At 38.5% G+C, this 8,065-nt stretch overlaps 1 non-coding gene across 1 annotated transcript; it reads left to right on the forward strand.

Moving 5' to 3' along the window:
• The first annotated feature begins 1,388 nt into the window (after window positions 1–1,388).
• Window positions 1,389–1,494, forward strand: LOC111728024. The gene has a single exon (XR_002775441.1). It is a non-coding gene; the product is annotated as a U6 spliceosomal RNA (small nuclear RNA).
• The last annotated feature ends 6,571 nt before the right edge of the window (window positions 1,495–8,065 follow it).

The following is an 8,065-nucleotide window of genomic DNA, read 5'->3' on the forward strand; positions in this document are numbered from 1 at the left end:
GTTCTAATTCCATCCTACAATCCACCAAAGTTATTTCCAAATTTATATTTGACAGCCAGAGTGAAGTGAAGAAGACTTCAGAGGTGACCATCTTCATGTTGGTGTGGAGGTTGTCTCCAAACTCTCTCTTGGCTCTTTTATAAAACCTTCGTTGTCAGATGTTTACTCAAGCTAACAGGGCTTCTAGAGTCCTGTGCTTCTAAACTTTCAACACATCCCACCCGCTGTTTTGATTGATGTCCTGATTGTTCTTCTGGAGGAGAACGGGATCGTCTGCCAAGTTAAGCAATACCCTTGCTTCCTCTGTGATTACCACTCAGGCACTTGGAATGAACCTCATGATAGTTCCCTGGGCCTTTTTGGTTAAAAACATTTTGATGGAAAAATTTAGACTTCTACTTTATTATCCTTTTACCAAATGTGCTCTATATAGGTAATATTTACAAATTCTAAACTATTTTTCTTTATAATTAATTTAATATTTTATCTGGCAATCATCTTTGCCTCAAGCTACAATTATCACAACACAGTACCTTCTAAATGTAATTATTTTTACTCATAATGTACTATCACGTTATCTATAACATTTAAAATAATTGTCGCTTATGCCTCCATCCATTAACTGCCTCCGTAACCTCATTCAGGTTATGGAGTCATCCTTACACCTCCTGAAAGTTGCTGAGCTTCAGGTGGCAGGAGACAGAGATGAGACCACAACATATTTCTGAGAAACTCTAGTGCCAAAGTATTTCACAACATTATGGTCACTGCAATCAACTTCTTTCCGTTCCAACTAAGGGAAAAGGCATTTGCCTTAATTTGACCTGAATCTCTCCGTTTATCAACAAGTGATTACTGGCCATGCTCCTTCTGGACCCAAGAAGTTGTCAGTAGCCAAATGGCATTCCAAGTCAAGTGATTTCAATTCAGGGTTTTCATTGCAGGAGACATTTTCTTATATTTCATTGAAATAATTGTTTAGGATCCTGATGATAAACCAGAGAAAGAACTCAAGGGAAGACTTCATAAAATACTTACACTGCTCCAATAGACTGGGCAACAGTGAAAAAAGAGAACAGAAACTCCTGATGTCACCTTCTTTGGCTAATACATATGCTATTACAATATATGTAATTGGAAGTTTCTTTATTCATTTACTTTTTAATCCAGTACTGGTGTCTTGAGTCCCTGCTCTACTGTTTGACACTATGTTAAATTTTCAATGTACCATGAAGTACAAGACACTTCAAGGAACCCAAAGTTTATGTGAAAGGACTTCCTGAGACTTGAGTTTCAAACGTGGGCTCCTGGGATGCATCCTCATTAATTTCTATTCAGTAGAAGTGGTCAGGACTCAAGCATCTATATCTTCAAAAAGCACTGAGGTTGTGCTCACTTTGGCAGCACACATACTAAAATTGGAACAAGTCAGAGAAGACAGTCATGGCCCCTGCACAAGGAAATATTTATTTCTTAAAAAGCCCTCAGGTTACTGTAAAGCAGATTTACAGGAACCATCCCCTGAGCAGCAATGATTTAATGGGAAATATAGACCTCTAGGCAATGACAATAAAATATAAATTCTAAGGTAAGGGTACACATGGAGTACTACAGGATATAACAGTACCATGTAGCAAACATTTAAGATAAAGGAAAAAAATTAAGAATTTTAAGTCTTTCCATCATGTCTCAATTTTTACTGAGGCTTTCTACCATAATAACTGATGAGCAATATAATATATTTTATTATCTATTATACGTGTTTTGCCAAAAATGTGAACATACTAAGGAAAGGGAAAAATCAAGGAAAAGATAGAGGAAGAATCCAGTCTGGGGTAAATCATGCCCAGAAAACAGGAGAAAGTTCCTGCATAAGGGCTTCATGATTTGGAATAAGTGAGTAAGAACCAAAGTCAATAGAAAGAGCATTCACTACATTAATCAGGAGAAAAGAGAAATAACCAAACTAAGCTCAATCAGAAATGAAAAAGAAGACATTACACCTGATAACACAGAAATACAAAACATCACCCATGAATAGTACAAAAATCTCTACACAAACTAGAAAACATGTAGGAAATGGACAAATTCCTGGAAACGCCACAACCTCCCAAGAGTTAATCAACAAGAAACAGAACTCGGGCAGTGCCTGTGGCTCAAAGGAGTAGGGTGCCGGCCCCATATGCTGGAGGTGACAGGTTCAAACCCAGGCCCAGCCAAAAACTGCAAAAAAAAAAAAAAAAAAAAAAGAAGAAGAAACAGAACTCTTAAACAGATCACAAAAGTGGTCACATCACAGTAGTAGCTAATACCTCACAACAACAACAGAAAGGCCCTGGACCAGGTGAATTCACAGCCAAATTCTACCAGAACAACAAAGAAGAGTCAGTACCTGCACTGCAGAGATTATTCCATTATATGGAGGAGGGAATTCTCCCCACTTTAGTCTATGAAGCCAGGTATCACCTTGATACCAAAGCCAGGATGGACACAACAAGGAAATCTATAGACTGATATCCCTGGTGGACATATATGCATAAACCCTCAATAAAATAACCAAACCAAATAACTAGGACAAACCAAATAACAACAATAACAAACCAAATTCAACAGCACATCAAGAATATTATCCACCATGACCAAGTGGATTTCATCTCAAGGATGCAAGGATGGTTCAACATACATAAGTCAGTAAATGTGATTCATCACATAAACAAGGACCATATAATCATCTCAATAGATGCAGAAAAAGCATTTGACAAAATCCAGCATCCTTTCATGATAAGAAGCCTCAACCAACTAGGCATACAAGGAACATACCTCAAAATTACAAAAGCCATATAATACACACCCACAGCCAATATCACGCTGAAAGGGGAAAAGCTGAAAACATTTCTGGTAAGAATTTGAGGAAAACAAGGGTGCCCACTGTTGCTAATTCTTTCCAACATAGTGCTGTATGTCCTAGTCAGAGCAACCAGGCAAGAGAAGGATAGAAAATGAACCCAACTCAGAAAAGAGGAAGTCAAATTGTCACTTTTCACTGAGCTTACACTTAGAAAACCCCAACAACTCCATCGAGGGAATCCTGGAATTGATAAATAAATTCAGCAAAGTCTCAGGTTACAAAATCAACATAAATAAATCAGTAGCATTTCTAAATACTAATAGCAGTCAAGATGAGAGTCAAATCAAAGACCCAACCATTCACACTAGCTACACAGAAAATAAAATACCTAGGCATATACTTAACTAAGGAGGTAAGAGATCTCTATGAGGATGACTATAAAACATGAGGAAAGAAATTGCAAATTGCAGAGAGCACAAACAAGTGAAAAAACACACCACATATTGGTAGAATCAACCTTGTTAAAATGTCCATACTATGAGAAGTGAGTTGCAGATTCAATGCAATCCCCATTAAAATGCCCATGTCATATTTCACAGATCTACAAAAACTAAATCCATGCTTTGTTTGGAACCAGAAAAGAGCCTGAATAGCCAAAGAAATCTTAAGCAGAAAGAACAAATCAGGAGGCATCGCATTACCAGACTTAAAATTATACTATAAAGCTATCATCATCCAAACAGCATGGTATTGCTACAAAAATAGACATCAACCAATCAAAACAGAATAAAGATCCCAGACAGAAAACCACCTTCCTATAGCAAACTGATCTTTGACAAAGCAGAAAATACACACTGGGGGAAAAAGTCTTACCAGCAAAGGATGCTGGGAAAACTGGATAGCCACATGCAGAAGAATGAAACAGGTCCCCTATCTCTTACCACTCACAAAAATGAATTCAAGATGGATAAGACTGAAGGTAAGACATGGAAACTTAAGATGCTAGAGGGAAACACAGGACAAACTCTTTTAGATACGGGTCTAGGATCAGCATTACGGAATCTGAATACATGAAGCCTTCCAAATTATTTCAAAATCAGAGTACTGCAGGGCACAGATTAATTGATTGTAGGTACAAACTTCAGCAAGGGGACAGAGTATACTGAAAAACAGATCAATCATTTTAAAGACGTCCACACACAATGAAGCATGATACAGATTAAGAGTGGGGAAAAAATGTGTCCCATTTTGAAATCATGTTTAATGCTTAACGACATTGAGCATTAGTGACATGGTGTTAAATTAGTACTCAGATATACAGACAGTGTGAATGGCAAGTAAATGATTAAAGCTCTGGACAAGAAGCATACTCTTGAAGGAATTAGGTCAGTGAAGGTTACTAAAGCCTGCGCCATGTAAGGGTGGAGTGGTGTCATGGTAAACATTTGTCTCCTTTGTTGCCCAAATATATTTTGGAGCCCACATCAAACAAAATGGGTATTTCAAAAGACCAGCTAAGACCAGAAGTAGGTAAAGTTAGTGATTATGCAAATTTGAACCTTTGCTTTCCAGAGGTTAAAAAGAAAAAAATTCAGCACCTGTGTCTCTTTACTCCGTTTTAGGCTCAAATGGTTTAACTAAGACTAAGACTACATTTTTACTTTTAAAATACCAGTGCTCACATACCTAAAACTCACAATTGGTTTTGTTTTATTGATAGGTTTTGATTTAACTTTTGTTTTTAGGAAAAAGGAATGTACAATTTGGTATTTGGTGACAAATATTTACAAAGTTATGATAGGATATAATCAAAAAGTTTTTAACCACCTGAATTAGCCTTTCCCCTCAGACGTATTGAGATATAACTGACAAATAAAAACTGTATCTATTTAGGCTGAATAATACTGAGCGTCCAGCTCCACATGGTTCTGGCTTGTCTATTCAGGTCTGTTCAGGTCCTTTGCCTATTTTTAATCAGGCAGTTTTCTTGCTGTAGAGCTATTTGAGTTCTTATATATTTTGAATTTTAACCCCTAATAGAAATGGTATAAAAATATTTTCTCCAGTTCTGCAAGTTGTCTGTTTGCCTTGTTGATTGCTTGCTGTGGCATGCAGAAGCTTTTTAGTTTGATGCAATCTAATGTTTTTTAATTTTTGCTTTTGTTGCCCTCATTTTGGGAATCATATCCAAGAAATCATTGCTGAGACCAATGTCAAGAAGCTTCTTTCCTATGTTTTCTTCTAGTAGTTTTATAGTTCCTGATCTTACGTTTAACTCTTTAACCCATTTTGAGTGATTTTTGTCATGTGGTATGGTGTACACAGATTCAGTTTTATTCTTTTCTATGTGAATATTGTGTCCTGACACCATTTGTTGAAGAGACTGTCTTTTCCCTCACCTGTGGTTCCTGGCAACTGTTGAATATTAATTGACTTTAAATGTGTGGCTTCATTTCTGGGCTCTCTATTCCACTTGCCAGGTTGATATATCTGTTTCTAAGCCAGTATTATGCCATTTTGATTCCTTAGTATCAGGAAAGGTAGGGGTGGATTTGTCCTTTGTAATTCTGGACAATTACAGTAGCACCCTGCAGTTGGAAACTGGGAGGAAAATGGGACGAGGGCCACACAGAGCATTGTCCCGAGGGCGCAGAGTGAGAGGGCTTCTGAGAAAGCAGTGAATTCTGTCTGTGGTGAGCATTTCATTACGGTTTGGAAACATTGTTGAGGAGATTGAATCATTGGAGGGATCAGGTTTTTATTTTGTTTCTTTGTTTGTTCATTTCTATGAATAAGGATTGTGCACTATGCCATCCACATGAAAAGTTTAATAGGAAAAAAATGTTTTCAAAATGTTAGTTCCCTCTATTTAGTTGAAAGGGCAAAAGTACCACAAAGCTAGTTATTCAGCTTATTATAACATATTTGTCTCTTGCAATTATGAATGCTGGATAATTTCACATAAGAAGTGGCTCTTGGTTTTATGGAAATTCTGGCTGTGTGGCTTTGTTGCTTATTAGCTGCAACCTGTTAAAATTCAACTGAGGGTCATAAATGGAAACAGAGAAGCAGGTGCTGGGGCAAGTGTCAGGCTGAGAAGGGGTTTCTGAAGATGAACAAGGCCAAGGGCAGACCTCGCTTCTTATCCATTGTAGAAAAGAGGTAGTATCCCCTGGAGTTGTATGAAAAAGAAAATCAGTTAGTGAGAAATTTCAAAGGTCACCTGCCATGTCCTTCACTACCAGAAAGACACATAATTTTTCAAAGCATTGAATTGAAAATTTAGTGGATATTCTCAGTATCTTAAAAAAGATAATTTACTAAATTTAGTGAATTACTAGTTACTTTTCTCATTAGGCTTATCCTATATTGCAGTGTGATAATTTTGGGTTCACTGCTTTAAAAACATAACAGGGATAATTCCTTTTGTTTATACACAACCTAATGAAACTTTTAAATATTAAAAATAACTCAGTGGTTCGAGGCCTGTTTCACTTTTGTTTGAGAAACACCTGATTTCACATACGTATTTATAGATGTACATGTATATGTGTTTACAAAACATTGTTAAATAATATCACAAGACAGTCACAGGTGTTTCTTGAGCCGTGTGTGGGTGCGTGATGCAGAAGAGAGTATCAAACACGTGCACACCTGGAGCAGCGCCCTCTTGTGGAGCTTTCTGCTGTGATGAACACGTCCTGTCTCTGTGCTGTCCCACAAAGCCACTAGCCACATGTGACCATTGAACATTTGGGATGTGACTGGTGCAATGGAGGGAAAAGTCCTGAACATGTAGGAACCAGCCTGGCACAGACAGGGAGCTAGGAGCCCTGAACACTGTAGGACCAAGAGAGGAGAAAGGCAGGCATCTTGAGAGCACCCGTCTGCTGAAGACTGTGTCCTGAAATTACAGGAAGCTCACAAACTCTCACCATGTGCTTTACAAATAAGTTGGGTCAAATATTTGAACAAACATTTCACAAAAAAGGATGTAGGTAGAGCAAAAAAGTACATGAAAAGATGCACGACGTGATTAGTCACGAGGAAAATGCAGATGACAGCCCGGAGGAAACATCTCTGCACACCTACAGAACAGCAGAGTTAAAAGGCTGATCAGATCACACTGTGGCGAGGATATGGGAAAACATGAACTCTCGTATACAATTGGTGGGGACAGAAAATGGTACAACCACTTAGGAAAGCAGTTTGGGAGCCTCCTAAGCTGAACTCGCAGCTACCACATGATCCAGCTCTTCTGCTTCCAGGAATTTACCCTGAAGGCACGAAAGCGAATTTCCACACACTGACTTGTACATGGCGCCCCCAGTAGCTCTTTTTAATAATAGATCAAAATTGAGAGCAACTCAAATGTCCATCAACAGATGAGCAGATGGACAAACTGTGGTGTATCCAGGTGGTGGAATGTTATTCACAAGCTGTTAAAACAAAGTCCCGTTCCATACCCTATATATATATAGTGAACTTCAAAATAAATGTGCTGGCATTCCTTCTGCGGATTTCAAAATCTCTCAAGAGACTCTCCTTAGTATTCTCAATATTGCTATGAGGCAGGCAGGTGGCCGGGCTTTTTATCTTCATTTTTTCAAAAGGGACAATGAGATACTTTGCTGACACAGCACTCTTGACCCGGTAAGGACTAGAAAGCAGATGTCCTAATACTAATCAACAAGTCTGTGAAAACACTTTGCCACTAGACTGCTAATAAATGGAAGGGCTCTGATGAATGGTCTGGGGTCACGAATGTTCTGAGGTGCACGTGGATAATAGAATGGTCACTATAATGAGTAAGTCTCTACAATGGTATCACTGTCCAGCATCTTCCGATGTTTTGTAATAATCTCCGCATTCTCACAGTCAGTAGCAGCATTAACTAATCATGAATGTTTGCCCTAAGTATTAGAAAGTGTTCCATTCTGCTGTCTTACAAAACATCACAGTTAAGGTTTTGCAGCCTTAAATTCCCAGGAAAGTTATTCTGCCTTCAGGATGGAGGTCCTGCCAGGAGTTCGTGTATAACAGATACCCGTTTTATCAAAATTGAAAATTTGATTCAAAGTATAGCTGCCTTCTTTAATGAACTCCAGGACCACACTGGAAGCCTTCCTGCAGCGTCTCATCTCCACTCACGGCTCTGCCCCACAGCGGGAGGTTTTGGAAACGGTGGAGATGCTCCAAACAGCCAGATCAGCCAGC

Source organism: Otolemur garnettii, unplaced genomic scaffold (assembly GCF_000181295.1).
Source record: "Otolemur garnettii isolate 467f Iridium unplaced genomic scaffold, OtoGar3 scaffold00138, whole genome shotgun sequence".
NCBI classification, from domain to species: Eukaryota; Metazoa; Chordata; class Mammalia; order Primates; family Galagidae; genus Otolemur; species Otolemur garnettii.